The 13789-nt window shown below is 47.2% G+C and overlaps 1 long non-coding RNA gene across 1 annotated transcript; it reads right to left on the reverse strand.

The window, feature by feature from the left end:
* Positions 1 to 4795: 4795 nt before the first annotated feature.
* Positions 4796 to 5329, reverse strand: LOC121594666. Its single transcript, XR_006005002.1, has 3 exons — positions 5252 to 5329; positions 5082 to 5193; positions 4796 to 5013 (listed from the first exon to the last, which is right to left on the reverse strand). It is a non-coding gene; the product is annotated as an uncharacterized LOC121594666 (long non-coding RNA).
* Positions 5330 to 13789: the final 8460 nt, after the last annotated feature.

The raw sequence follows: 13789 nt of genomic DNA on the forward strand, positions 1-13789 counted from the left end.
ACATGGAGTAGGGGGTACCATACCCGGAGCCGAGTTTGCGCCACAGTGATCGGTAGCGGACAGCCATTCTTCTGCTTTAACCCGTTGCGCTGCGCCATCGCGCTCACTGGCTTCTGTGTAGCCTGCATCTTCAAGCTCTATCAACTCCAGTTCCATCTGTCTCAACTTCAACTGCTGCTTCTCCACTTCAACTCTCTTTCTTAAAATCTCGGCACGCCGAGAATGGTGTGCCGTAGGAACGGCGGTGCGTTTTTCCGTCACATGACCTTCTGCTCCTGACTCCTCTTCAATCAACCAAACTGACTCCTCTGACGTCGCAATGCACTCCGCCATTGAGTTGCGCAACGGTGATCGCAAATCCGCCTCGTTCCGTGGGCCGTTCGGCTGTGCCGTGCTCGCTTCCGTGTTCGATGACCCTTCCGCAGTCGGAAAACCTCCGCTCGCAATTCCACCAACGACTTTGTCGCTCCGCGGCACGACCGCTTCACCTTGGCCACTCTCCTGCCTCACCACCGAACTAGCAACCTCTCGGGTTTCCTTCTGCTGGATGGACGTAACACCGAACATTATCCGTTGAACTGCACTCACAAACAAATTCTCAACGGGTTTCTTCACAACTGCAGATTTAATTTAGGAATGTTATAACTGCTTTCGGATGTTTTTCAAACTTCTGCAAGCCGTAGACTTATTTTAGGCAGCTTGAGGCGAGCGCCAAAATTAAAATCTATTTACCCAGATTCGATCCGAAAAGAACGTTCGTATAGCATTTGCTCCTATTTATAATCTTTCCGTTTACCGCCATTCCGTTTCCATCAAACCTTTTTCTATCGTTTTGGCCGATTATCCTTCGCTAATATTTCACACTTCCGATCTCTCAATCCTATGGCATAGCTCTAGCCATCCTACACTGTCAGTGCCGCTCAACTCTGTTCGTAACCGTATTAATACACGATGCGCAATCTCAGATTGCGCATATATTCGTTTTATCAAAATACATGTCATTTCGCGTAGCCAACTCTGAGCTATAAACGTCATTTCCATACAATTTCAGATTGCGCCAAGATTGCGCATAAATTTTCAAGATTATATGTCCGAGATATATAATTTTTTTTTGACGTCTTGCCTCGAATTACGGCCATTTGAGGCAATTTTTGAAATTTCATTTGTTCTTACTAATTTATTTTCAATCGCTCTAAACAATGTATATTTTTTTTACTGTAGCAAACACTCTACATTTGAGAAAAGGAATCCAATTATTTTATTCAAACCATCGTGAAAAATTACCAAATTTCACCGACATTTTGATTCATATTCCGAACAGTTTCGAGTTCATGTTTCAAAATCCGGACAGTCTCAAAATGAGATCTATTTTCTTCAAATTCGCATACACCTTTTTTAGTGTTTATTTATTTTCTCCTGAAAACTCCTAAATAACTTTTTATGAATTATTCCGTCTCTCCTTATTACGATAATAAAAGATGGAAGATTAATACGGTATCAAAAGTCAAAAGATTTTCAGTTTTTTCACACAGAAAAAACGGCTTCGGCCGTATTGATAAATATTCAGTAATTTTTATACGAATAGTTTCTTCTCGTCTTTGAAACCCAGTCAAATTCATAAGTTGGCTAGATTTAATTTTGCGGCGAGCCGGACTTTGGCGACTATTATTCTACGTCAAGCATCGACCTGGTGAGGAGCGATCGCGATGAAGTTGAAAATTTAAGGCTGGAGAATAGCGCCGGCGAGTCAACACGGTTGAGCAGCAATCCCGCAACTGCTCGTCTCGAGTTCTAGCATTGCAAAGCGACCGTCATAATCCACTTGGACTCTCCAGAAGCGCAAAGCGAACCGCCGGAATTTGCGCTGTATCGACTCCGAGCGGGCCAGCGGGCGAGCAGCTTAAAGTCACCGAACTACCGAAGCGTAGTCCAGCATTGGCTGCATATCGATGCTGTATTGGGCTAGTGATGTAACGTGCAATTTGTTTTAGTAAAACACATCAATTGGTTTTAGTTATTCGTAATTGCAACCGTACTGGCGTTGTACAGTCGTCAACTCGTGCCATTCCAAAAGGATAACCGTACCCTGATCCGTAAGACTTGACTAACTGACTGATTAATACAAATTCACTGTTACAATGCATGAAACATGTACCAAGTGATACGTGAACGAGCCACGTACAAAAAAAAACTGGGACAAAACAAGGAACGGGGGAGGGAGTTCAACATATATATATATATATATATATATATATATATATATATATATATATATATATATATATATATATATATATATATATATATATATATATATATATATATATATATATATATATATATATATATATATATATATATATATATATATATATATATATATATATATATATATATATATATATATATATATATATATATATATATATATATATATATATATATATATATGTTGAAACTCCCTCCCCCGTTCCTTGTTTTGTCCCAGTTTTTTTTTGTACGTGGCTCGTTCACGTATCACTTGGTACATGTTTCATGCATTGTAACAGTGAATTTGTATTAATCAGTCAGTTAGTCAAGTCTTACGGATCAGGGTACGGTTATCCTTTTGGAATGGCACGAGTTGACGACTGTACAACGCCAGTACGGTTGCAATTACGAATAACTAAAAACCAATTGATGTGTTTTACTAAAACAAATTGCACGTTACATCACTAGCCCAATACAGCATCGATATGCAGCCAATGCTGGACTACGCTTCGGTAGTTCGGTGACTTTAAGCTGCTCGCCCGCTGGCCCGCTCGGAGTCGATACAGCGCAAATTCCGGCGGTTCGCTTTGCGCTTCTGGAGAGTCCAAGTGGATTATGACGGTCGCTTTGCAATGCTAGAACTCGAGACGAGCAGTTGCGGGATTGCTGCTCAACCGTGTTGACTCGCCGGCGCTATTCTCCAGCCTTAAATTTTCAACTTCATCGCGATCGCTCCTCACCAGGTCGATGCTTGACGTAGAATAATAGTCGCCAAAGTCCGGCTCGCCGCAAAATTAAATCTAGCCAACTTATGAATTTGACTGGGTTTCAAAGACGAGAAGAAACTATTCGTATAAAAATTACTGAATATTTATCAATACGGCCGAAGCCGTTTTTTCTGTGTGAAAAAACTGAAAATCTTTTGACTTTTGATACCGTATTAATCTTCCATCTTTTATTATCGTAATAAGGAGAGACGGAATAATTCATAAAAAGTTATTTAGGAGTTTTCAGGAGAAAATAAATAAACACTAAAAAAGGTGTATGCGAATTTGAAGAAAATAGATCTCATTTTGAGACTGTCCGGATTTTGAAACATGAACTCGAAACTGTTCGGAATATGAATCAAAATGTCGGTGAAATTGGTAATTTTTCACGATGGTTTGAATAAAATAATTGGATTCCTTTTCTCAAATGTAGAGTGTTTGCTACAGTAAAAAAAATATACATTGTTTAGAGCGATTGAAAATAAATTAGTAAGAACAAATGAAATTTCAAAAATTGCCTCAAATGGCCGTAATTCGAGGCAAGACGTCAAAAAAAAATTATATATCTCGGACATATAATCTTGAAAATTTATGCGCAATCTTGGCGCAATCTGAAATTGTATGGAAATGACGTTTATAGCTCAGAGTTGGCTACGCGAAATGACATGTATTTTGATAAAACGAATATATGCGCAATCTGATATATATATATATATATAATATATATATATATATATATATATATATATATATATGTTGATATATATATGTTGAACTCCCTCCCCCGTTCCTTGTTTTGTCTCAGTTTGGAATTTTGGAATTGCACGAGTTGACGACTGTACAACGCCAGTACGGTTGCAATTACGAATAACTAAAAACCAATTGATGTGTTTTACTAAAACAAATTGCACGTTACATCACTAGCCCAATACAGCATCGATATGCAGCCAATGCTGGACTACGCTTCGGTAGTTCGGTGACTTTAAGCTGCTCGCCCGCTGGCCCGCTCGGAGTCGATACAGCGCAAATTCCGGCGGTTCGCTTTGCGCTTCTGGAGAGTCCAAGTGGATTATGACGGTCGCTTTGCAATGCTAGAACTCGAGACGAGCAGTTGCGGGATTGCTGCTCAACCGTGTTGACTCGCCGGCGCTATTCTCCAGCCTTAAATTTTCAACTTCATCGCGATCGCTCCTCACCAGGTCGATGCTTGACGTAGAATAATAGTCGCCAAAGTCCGGCTCGCCGCAAAATTAAATCTAGTCAACTTATGAATTTGACTGGGTTTCAAAGACGAGAAGAAACTATTCGTATAAAAATTACTGAATATTTATCAATACGGCCGAAGCCGTTTTTTCTGTGTGAAAAAAACTGAAAATCTTTTGACTTTTGATACCGCATTAATCTTCCATCTTTTATTATCGTAATAAGGAGAGACGGAATAATTCATAAAAAGTTATTTAGGAGTTTTCAGGAGAAAATAAATAAACACTAAAAAAGGTGTATGCGAATTTGAAGAAAATAGATCTCATTTTGAGACTGTCCGGATTTTGAAACATGAACTCGAAACTGTTCGGAATATGAATCAAAATGTCGGTGAAATTTGGTAATTTTTCACGATGGTTTGAATAAAATAATTGGATTCCTTTTCTCAAATGTAGAGTGTTTGCTACAGTAAAAAAAAATATACATTGTTTAGAGCGATTGAAAATAAATTAGTAAGAACAAATGAAATTTCAAAAATTGCCTCAAATGGCCGTAATTCGAAGCAAGACGGTACATCAATATCCATTGTAACGGTAAACACCAACGTAAAATCAAAATATTGTTTTCGTGTTATGCTCACATTCTTACGAATGACCACTTTAGATTTTTTTCCGGAATTCAAGGGAAGATTGTTTATGAAGTTTTAAATTTGGTTCGGGTAAAACAAAATTGTGTTTTGTTACTGTCAAGATTTAAAATCAAATCGTCCGTATTATGAAAAACGTGCTGGAAACTGTAAAATAGGAAAGAAAATATCGTTTAGAACCATCGTTCTTGCCAACAAAAGACAAACGTAACTACCTGAGTGCCAGCGCCTACACGCGTAGCCCAGGTTGTTGTCAAAACAGTGCTGACGTCCAAAAGTGCGCTCCATGTTCAACTAGGAAATTATAGTTAAAACACCAGTATAGTCCTAAAAAGAAACATTGGTAGATATGTGCAGTGATAGAGTATGTGCGCAGCACAAGTACCGAGTGAAAAGTGGAGTATTTTTCATTAAAAAGATAAAAGTGCAAGGTCCACAGTCTGAAACAATAATACAACAATATGGCGTAAACTGGGTGACATTGGAAAGACGTCACGCCCAACTGACAAAAAAAAACAATCCCAAAGGACAAAACTTCATCTAAAGGGGGAGCTACTAGTAAAAGTGTCAGACAAGAGTCAGATAACGCTCAGATAAGAACAAGAGGCGGACAAATAGCAAGGTGGGTAGATTGAAGTAGCGTGATGTCGACCTTCGGGAAGGCGTTACGTTCGAATGCCAGCAACGCAACAGTGCCGAAGCTTGGCACCGGTCCCGTGGCTGCAGAACAGCGGAGCAACGCAGAAGCAAGCAGCTTCGCCAGTGCTTACGGAGATGAGAAAGGCAATCAGGCAGCTCACTAACTCGTTGGCCGAGGCGAATGCAAAAAACGAACGCATCAATGAGGAGCTAACACAGATGCGCATCCTCATGACCAAACAGCAGGAGTATGCGGAGCGCCGGGAATTGATTGCCCAGGAAGAAATGGAGAAGATGCGTGCAGCACATGAGCGCGAGCGTACTGCGCTCAACAAGTTGCTTATGCAGGGGGCCGGTACTAGCAGCCATCGGGCAGCAGCAACACCAACAACACCAACACCTCAGCCACGCCGAATGCAGCAGCATCAGGAGAAACAACGGCAGCCGCCACAGCAGCAGCACCAGCAAATAGGCCCATCTACCTCGGCTGCACCGCCTCAACTCCTAGCGTCGGGAGCATCGTTCGACCCGGAGGGGGATGATGGTCAAGGCAGTTTCGCTGAGGTGGTGAGGCGCAAATGGGGGCGGAATTCCGGCAAACCAGCAGCAGCAAAGCCAGTCTCACCGACAGGTGGTTATCGGCACGCAGCAGGAGTGCCTGCAACCGGAACAACAACATCAACGCCAGCAACAGCATACGGTGCGTCGGCATAATGTCGATAAGGTAGAAGTCATCCCAGGCGAGAATCAGACCTGGGAAACTGTTTACCAAAAGGTTAAGGATGCCATTAATTTCGACCCGGCGCATAAGGATCTGGTGGATAACGTAGTAATCGGCCGCTGCACTCACGCTGCCCGTCTTCGGGTACAGCTCAGTCGCACGGCAGACTCAACGCTGGTGCTACAGGAAGTGCAACAAATTATTGGAAATGCTGGTATTGCGCGAGTGATAACAGAGATGGGTGAGATTCTCATCACTCACATCGATCCTCTCGCAAGCGAAGAAGAATTAAAGGAGGCCGTAGACAGAAAGTTGCAAGCTAGTGCAGGCGTTACTAAGGTCAGCATGTGGCAACTGTCCGATGGCACAAAACGAGCCCGCGTTAGACTACCGACAAAGGCAGCCAAACAACTCGTGGGGCAAAAGTTGACGGTAAGTTGCTGTATAAGCCATATCAAGGAAGCCCCGGCCATCAATCTCCAACAGCAGCGCTGTTACCGCTGCCTGGAGCGTAGCCATATTGCTCGTGAATGTCGTTCTCCGGTCGACCGACAGAAAGCATGCATTCGGTGTGGAGCAGAAGGCCACTTGGCTAAAGACTGCAACGCCGAGGTGAAGTGCGCCGTGTACAGTGGTCCTCATCGCGTCGGCCACAGAGATTGTGTACGCCCCATGCTGCGATGTCCTCACTAGTGATAGGTAAATATAATTTTTTTTCCGGAGTCGGATTGATCCGACTTCGGCACCCCTCGGAGTCGGACTCGGAGTTACTCCGGACTGTTTAGCAGGGGGGGGGGGGGGGGGTTGCGTACGGGAAAACCCTCGGACCCATCGACTCCGAGTCCGGATCAGTCCGGATTACTCCGGATTACTCCGGATCACTCCGGATTACTCCGGATCACTCCGAATTACTCCGGATCACTCCGGATCACTCCGGATCACTCCGAATCACTACGGATCACTCCGGATCACTCCGGATCCGGAATGACTGTCCATTATCGTTTAGAAAATTCTTGATGAGTTCATTGACTTTGAAGTTGTACATCGAATATTTACGAAAATTGATCCGGACTGATCCGGAGTGATCTGGAGTGATCTGGAGTGATCCGGAGTGATCTGGAGTGATCCGGAGTGATCTGGAGTGATCCGGAGTGATCCGGAGTAATCCGGAGTGATCCAGAGTAATCCGGAGTGATCCGGAGTAATCCGAAGTGATCCGGAGTAATCCGGAGTGATCTGGACTGATCCGGACTGATCCGGAGTCGAATCCAGTTATCTTCCGGAGCCGGAGTCATATTTTGCGCACCGGAGTCGGAGTTGATCCATGACTCCGCTCCGGATTACCCATCACTAGTCCTCACTAAGGGTACTTCAACTCAATGTGGATCATTGTCGGGAAGGACAGGGCCTAGCACTGCAATCCGCGCGGGAGCACCGTGCTGATGTCCTGATCTTGTCGGACATGTTTACGCCTCCCAACAACAACGGGCGATGGGCATACGACGCATCGAGGAAAGTAGCTATAGTAGCCACCGGCTCCTACCTAATACAACGGGTATGGGCCAGTACAGTGCCGGGACTGGTGGCTGCTAAAGTGGCCGGGATCATCTTTATCAGCGTCTACGCTCCTCCACAGAAATACGAATAACCTGCGTGGCGAGGAATTACTGCAGATGGTGGAGGTGCTGGGACTCTCCATCCTCAATAGTGGCAGCGCACCGACGTTCATCGGCAGATGAGCAGCAAGGCCCAGTGTCATTGACGTGACCTTCGCAACTCCGTCGCTAGTACTGCATGACACCTGGGAGGTACTAGATTTCGCCAGATCCGACCACCAGCTGATCCGGTTCGAGACCAACAGCCCTGCACTGGCCGCAAGGAGAGTTCAGCTTTCCCAGCGGAATCGGTCGCAGCAACGATCTCCCCGCCGTGATCCACCAATCAACCGGCAGCACACTCCATGTGCCGGTAGGAGGTGGAAAACTAAGCAATTCAGCAAAAATTCTTTCCTCCTAGCACTCAGAGACGTGAACTTCGCCGAGCAAGCTGTGACTGATGCGGATATAGTCGAGATGATGACGAGGGCATGTGATGAAGTGATGCAACGAGCCAACCACGTGCCCAGCAACTCTTATCGTGACCTTTACTAGTGGTCTCCTGAGCTGGAGCGGCTACGTGGAATATGTCTAGCCGCGCGCGAGCGGCTTAGACTCATCACCGATCTACAAGAGAGGAGTTTTGCTGCAGCAGACCATCGCACGGCGAAACGCAACCTGGAGAAGGCGATTCGTGCCAGCAAACGTCAGCAGATTGACGCACTGATCGGTACCGCCGAGGATAATGAGTTTGGTGGCGGGTACAGGGTGGTGATGTCCACGCTGCGCGGCAGTCGAGTGCCGCAAGAGAAAGACCCAATCGAGCTGGGGCGGATCGTGTCTGACCTGTTCCAGTACTGAAGGCACCAGTACTGGATAGAATTCCCAACGCCGCGGTGAAGGCGGCGATCGGGACATACCCGGATGTTTTTTGCCGAATGTACCAGGACTGCTTAACTCGCGGCACGTTCCCGTCCGAGTGGAAGCGCCAGCGCCTGGTACTGCTTCCGAAGACGGGCAAATCACCCGGGGAAAGCAGCTCATATCGGCCGCTGTGCATACTCGACGCACTCGGCAAGGTATTGGAGCGACTAATCCTGAACCGGCTTAACAAGCACCTCGAGGACCCGGATTCACCGCGGTTGTCCGATGCCCAATACGGTTTCCGCCGAGTACTCTCCCCCATCAGTGCGATCCAGCGTGTTGTAGACGCAGGGAGAAGGGCCAAGTCGTTCCGTCGTACCAACAATCGCGACAAGCTCTGTCTGATGGTGGTCGCATTGGATATTCGCAACGCGTTTAACACCGCTAGTTGGCAATCTATAGCTGATGCGTTGCGGAATAAGGGGGTCCCATCAGCGCTCCTAAATATATTAGGAAGCTACTTCGAGGAACGCAAGCTGATATACAACACCAGCGCGGGCCCGGTCGAGCGTCACATCAGCGCGGGAGTTCCACAGGGGTCTATCTTGGGCCCGACCCTGTGGAACGTGATGTACGACGGAGTCCTTAGCGTTGAGCTACCACCTGGGGCGGAACTTATCGGCTATGCCGATGACCTCGTTTTGCTGGCTCCAGGTACAACGCCGGCAGCAGCAGCAGTAGTAGCTGAGGAAGCTGTGTCAGCGGTAGACCGGTCACTTGGACTCGCACATGCGAAAACGGAGATGACAGTGATCTCTAGCCTGCAGCAGCCTCCGGAGGACATCACCATCACCGTAGGAGGTACAGTGGTGCCGTTCTCGCGTACCCTTAAATACCTCGGGGTACGCTTACACTACAACCTGTCGTGGGTTCCTCATGTGAAGGCGGTTATTCAGAAGGCAACGCAGATTGTACAGGCGGTCATACGATTGATGCCGAACCACCGAGGACCAAAGACGTCACGATGCCGCTTGCTTGCAGCAGTCGCCGACTCGACAATGCGATACGCTGCACCCGTCTGGCACGGAGCCTTGACTAACAGAGAGTGCCGCAGTCTGCTAAAGCGCGTGCAGCGAAAGGCAGCGATCCGCGTGGCTCGAACGTTCCGGACGGTAAGGTATGAGACCGCCGTGCTGCTCGCGGGGCTGGTGCCAATCTGCAGAGCCGTAGCGGAGGATACCCGAGTTCACAGCAGACGCGGGACCGGTGTAAGTAGTAGCGAGCTCCGGAAAGAGGAGCGACAGCGGACTATTGAAGAGTGGCAGACGACTTGGGATGCAGACGCCGCAACAGACAACGCCAGCAGATATGTCGGGTGGGCATACCGCGTAATTCCGGACGTGGGAGCCTGGCAGTTGCGGAATCACGGAGAGGTGACGTTTCATTTGTCTCAGGTGTTGTCAGGACACGGATTTTTCCGCGAATACCTGAACAAAATGAGATTCACCTCGTCTCCGGCCTGCCCTCGTTGCCCTGGTGTAGTTGAGGAAGTAGAACATGTAATGTTCGAATGCCCTCGCTTTGCTGAGGTGAGGAGTGAGGTATTGGATGGAGTTTTGCCAGAAACGTTGGAGGCGCACATGCTTCAATCACCCACCAACTGGAGCAACGTGTGCGAGGCCGCCAAGCACATCACCTCAGAACTCCAACGCTGCTGGGACGAGGAACGCGCCATTCTCGCCGCACAGGCCATGCTGGAGGAACCCGCCAACCGGCTCGACCCCGAAGCAGTCCGGCGTGCCCGGAATGACCTTCGAAATGTAGTGAGAAGGACGCAGACGGTGCGTCAAAGGGAGGAGCAGCGTGGCGAACGGCCATCTGCGCCTTCATCGTCACCACGAACGTCGGAGCGCCGGGCGAATATCCGCGCTCGGATGGCAAGACTTCGGCAGCGACATCGCCAGCATCAACAGGATGAGCGACGAGGTGTTGAAGGAGGTGGTATAGACAGTGGGGAGTCTGTCTATCCTGAGCTGGCCAGCTCTTCTTACAACCGGCAAGGCGGTTTGACCTCGGCAGAGAAGGCGGCGGCGGTGGAGGCGGTCGTGGCCTCCCGCTAGTCAACCAAAAATCACACGGAAGCACGTGAAGGAATGCCAAAATTGGTGCGAAATTGCCCCACACAAGGGCAGCGAGTGCAAATTACCAGCGAGACCACGGATGATTAAGGATGCGCTACTAAGAGCTATAACATCCCCTCCTAGACCTAGACCCCTCGCGGGGCACAGGCAGGAATAGGGTTGGGGAATATGTAAATATTGTAAATTTACTGAAATAAACTAACTCGATTGTTATAAAAAAAGCGCCTACACGCGTGTTCCAAAACAGCCGTCATACAAAGTCATAGCCATACAAAATCATGAGAAAGTCTGCGCCCATTTGTTCCGGCGTCCTCGTGAAGTTTACCGAGCCGAACCGAATAGTTGTGTTCGATAAACATGTGTGCGTAACAGGTAGCAGCATTTGTACTGCTTACCCACCGTATGTCGCTGTCATACCGAGCAAGACGAATAGACAACGCGTCAAGAGGACATGTGTAGCCGAGAGGAAACTTTTCTGTGTCTCTTTTGCCATGTCCTTGCCACCCAAGACATATAAATCATCACACAGTGCTTTTTGCAAAACATCTAGGATTAATTTCTGCAGCGCTACATCCGAGCGCTCCATAGCTGGATGCAAAACTCCATAGCTGTTTTGCACACTTCTCCTACGCATTTGACATATGCCCCTATATTCTTGCAAACCTCCATAGCAACGTTGCAAACATCCCCTAACCATTTGAATTATTCTACCGAGTGGATCAAATAGTTCATTATATGATTCGAGCCCCTGTATTGTTATTTAACTGTGTTACGCAATGTCATACAAAGTAGTGGTTGTGTTGTATTTCTCTACTATCTGTGCATTTTGTTATTCTCACACTTTTTATAGTAAATAATTACAAAAACTCTCTTCTTAATGTAATTACATGCAATTTGTGTTTTTAAATAAATGTTTTCCGTAGTTAACCCGTGAAACAAAACGCTTTCTGTATCTTTCACCTGACGGAAAGCTGTTAGTCAAAAAACGGTACCCAATCTCAATGATTTGGTTATGGGGCCCGTCTACCATAACGCCTAGGGCCTCGGAGAGGCTTGATCCGCCACTGCTGATGGCTTGTTCCACCATACGCCGGTTGTCTGCGAGGGACATCGCGGCGATGTTGTTGTCGGCCGAAAGCGCTTCCCCGAGTGCTGTCGCGTACCCCTCCACCACATCAGCACACTTCAGCTGGTATAGGTTGAGCCTTGGGGAACCACGGAGAGTTTCTGGCGCAGCTTCACCATGACCAGGAAATGGACGTCAATAAGAACGTGGTCGATTTTGAATTTGAATCAGCCCTTGGGTGTCTCCAGGAGTAACTAAGGCGGCATGCATGCTGGAAGAAGGTGCTGCAGATGCTCATGTGCTTGGAGGAGGCAAAGTTTATGAGCGTGAGGCCGTTATCGTTTGTCAGCTGGTGGACGCTGAAACTTCCGATTGTTGGTTTTATGCCTCCTCCTGTCCGACCTGAGCATTAATATCTCCGATGACGACCTTCACGTCATGTTTTGGGCAGCGGTCGTACTCCCTCTCCAGCTGCCTCCTTCTCGTCCTCGGTCCTCCCAATGTGCGGACTATGCACATTTATAATGCTCAGGTTGAAGAATCTGCCACGAAACCTCTTCCTACACATCTGCACATCGGCCACCACCCGATCACTCTCTGCTGCATCGCACCCAGCACCGTGAACGTTGTACCGAGCTCGCGCGTCTCTCCACCGCTGTGGTAGATCGTGCAGTTGCTACGGTACTGGCGCACCGTCACGCCTCCTGAAGTACTACTATTTCAAAGCTGTGGGCCCAGACCTCATCGAGCGCAATTCGAGTCTTCACATCCGATAAGAGAGTTTTGCAGTTCCATGTGTTCCATGAGCTTCCAATCGTTCTTTTTCCGTGGGTCTATCGAAAGCTTAAACTAATACACTTATTACTTTCTACTGCTAGCTTATTAAGAGATAACACTAATACACTTATTCTATCCTATCCTTTTACGCACACATACGACTGCATGAATAATTCATATGATAGATTAAAGAAACTTACCATTACGTATATACAGAGTGTTCGAGATAAATTTGACACCTGGCCTTTGGGTTTATATCTCAGGGTTGAGTTGACGTATCGAAATGATTGATATACCATTCGATTGCTAAAAGTTGTGCGAACAAGTGAAAAAAATGTCTAGCTCCGTAAATATGTGGAACCCGTCCGAACTGTACACGCGCGTAACGTGTGTTATGATGGTTCGTGCCGGCCATACGAATGCCGAAATTCGGAAGGCGGCGATGTGTTCGCTGAACACCGTAAAAACAATACGGTGGCCAATGGGCGGCCGTACGTTTGGCAGCAGGATTCTGCACCATGCCATACGGCCGTAAAAACACGCCGATGGCTCAATGCCAATATCGACCGGTACACCAGCACCGACGTTTGGCCACCCAACTCCCCTGACCTTAATCCTATGGATTATTTTGTGTGGGGCACAGTTGAGCGGGACACCAACAGGGCGTCCTGCAATACCAAAGCGGAGCTGGTGGCCAGAATAAAGGCCGTGTTTGTGGCCATCCCCAGAGACATGGTTGTCCGGGCTTGCGCGGGGTTCCGGAAGCGGGTGCAGGCGGCCATCGACGGTTAGTACCGAACTTGACCCACAGGGGGCGCTGTGGTGCAACATTTCATCTGAGATTGCTCGACTATTTTTCATGCAGCTGAGCGGCTGTCAGATCGTTGCTGCCACAAATTGTAAATAAGTGTTTGTTTCACACATCTTCATACTCCTGCTCCTCTTGGTAAGAAATACAACTTTCCTAAACTAGTCGTGATAAATGTTGTTTAATGGTTTGTGGTTTTGCAGACACACATGGCTACTGCATCGCGTCACCCACCGCCGTCGTGGGGAATGGATAATTTTCACGCAAACTGGCGGTATGGTGTATAATGGAACGGGCAAAGATGACGCTACC

The sequence above is a fragment of the Anopheles merus genome, chromosome 2L (genome assembly GCF_017562075.2).
Source record: "Anopheles merus strain MAF chromosome 2L, AmerM5.1, whole genome shotgun sequence".
In the NCBI taxonomy this organism is placed as follows: domain Eukaryota; kingdom Metazoa; phylum Arthropoda; class Insecta; order Diptera; family Culicidae; genus Anopheles; species Anopheles merus.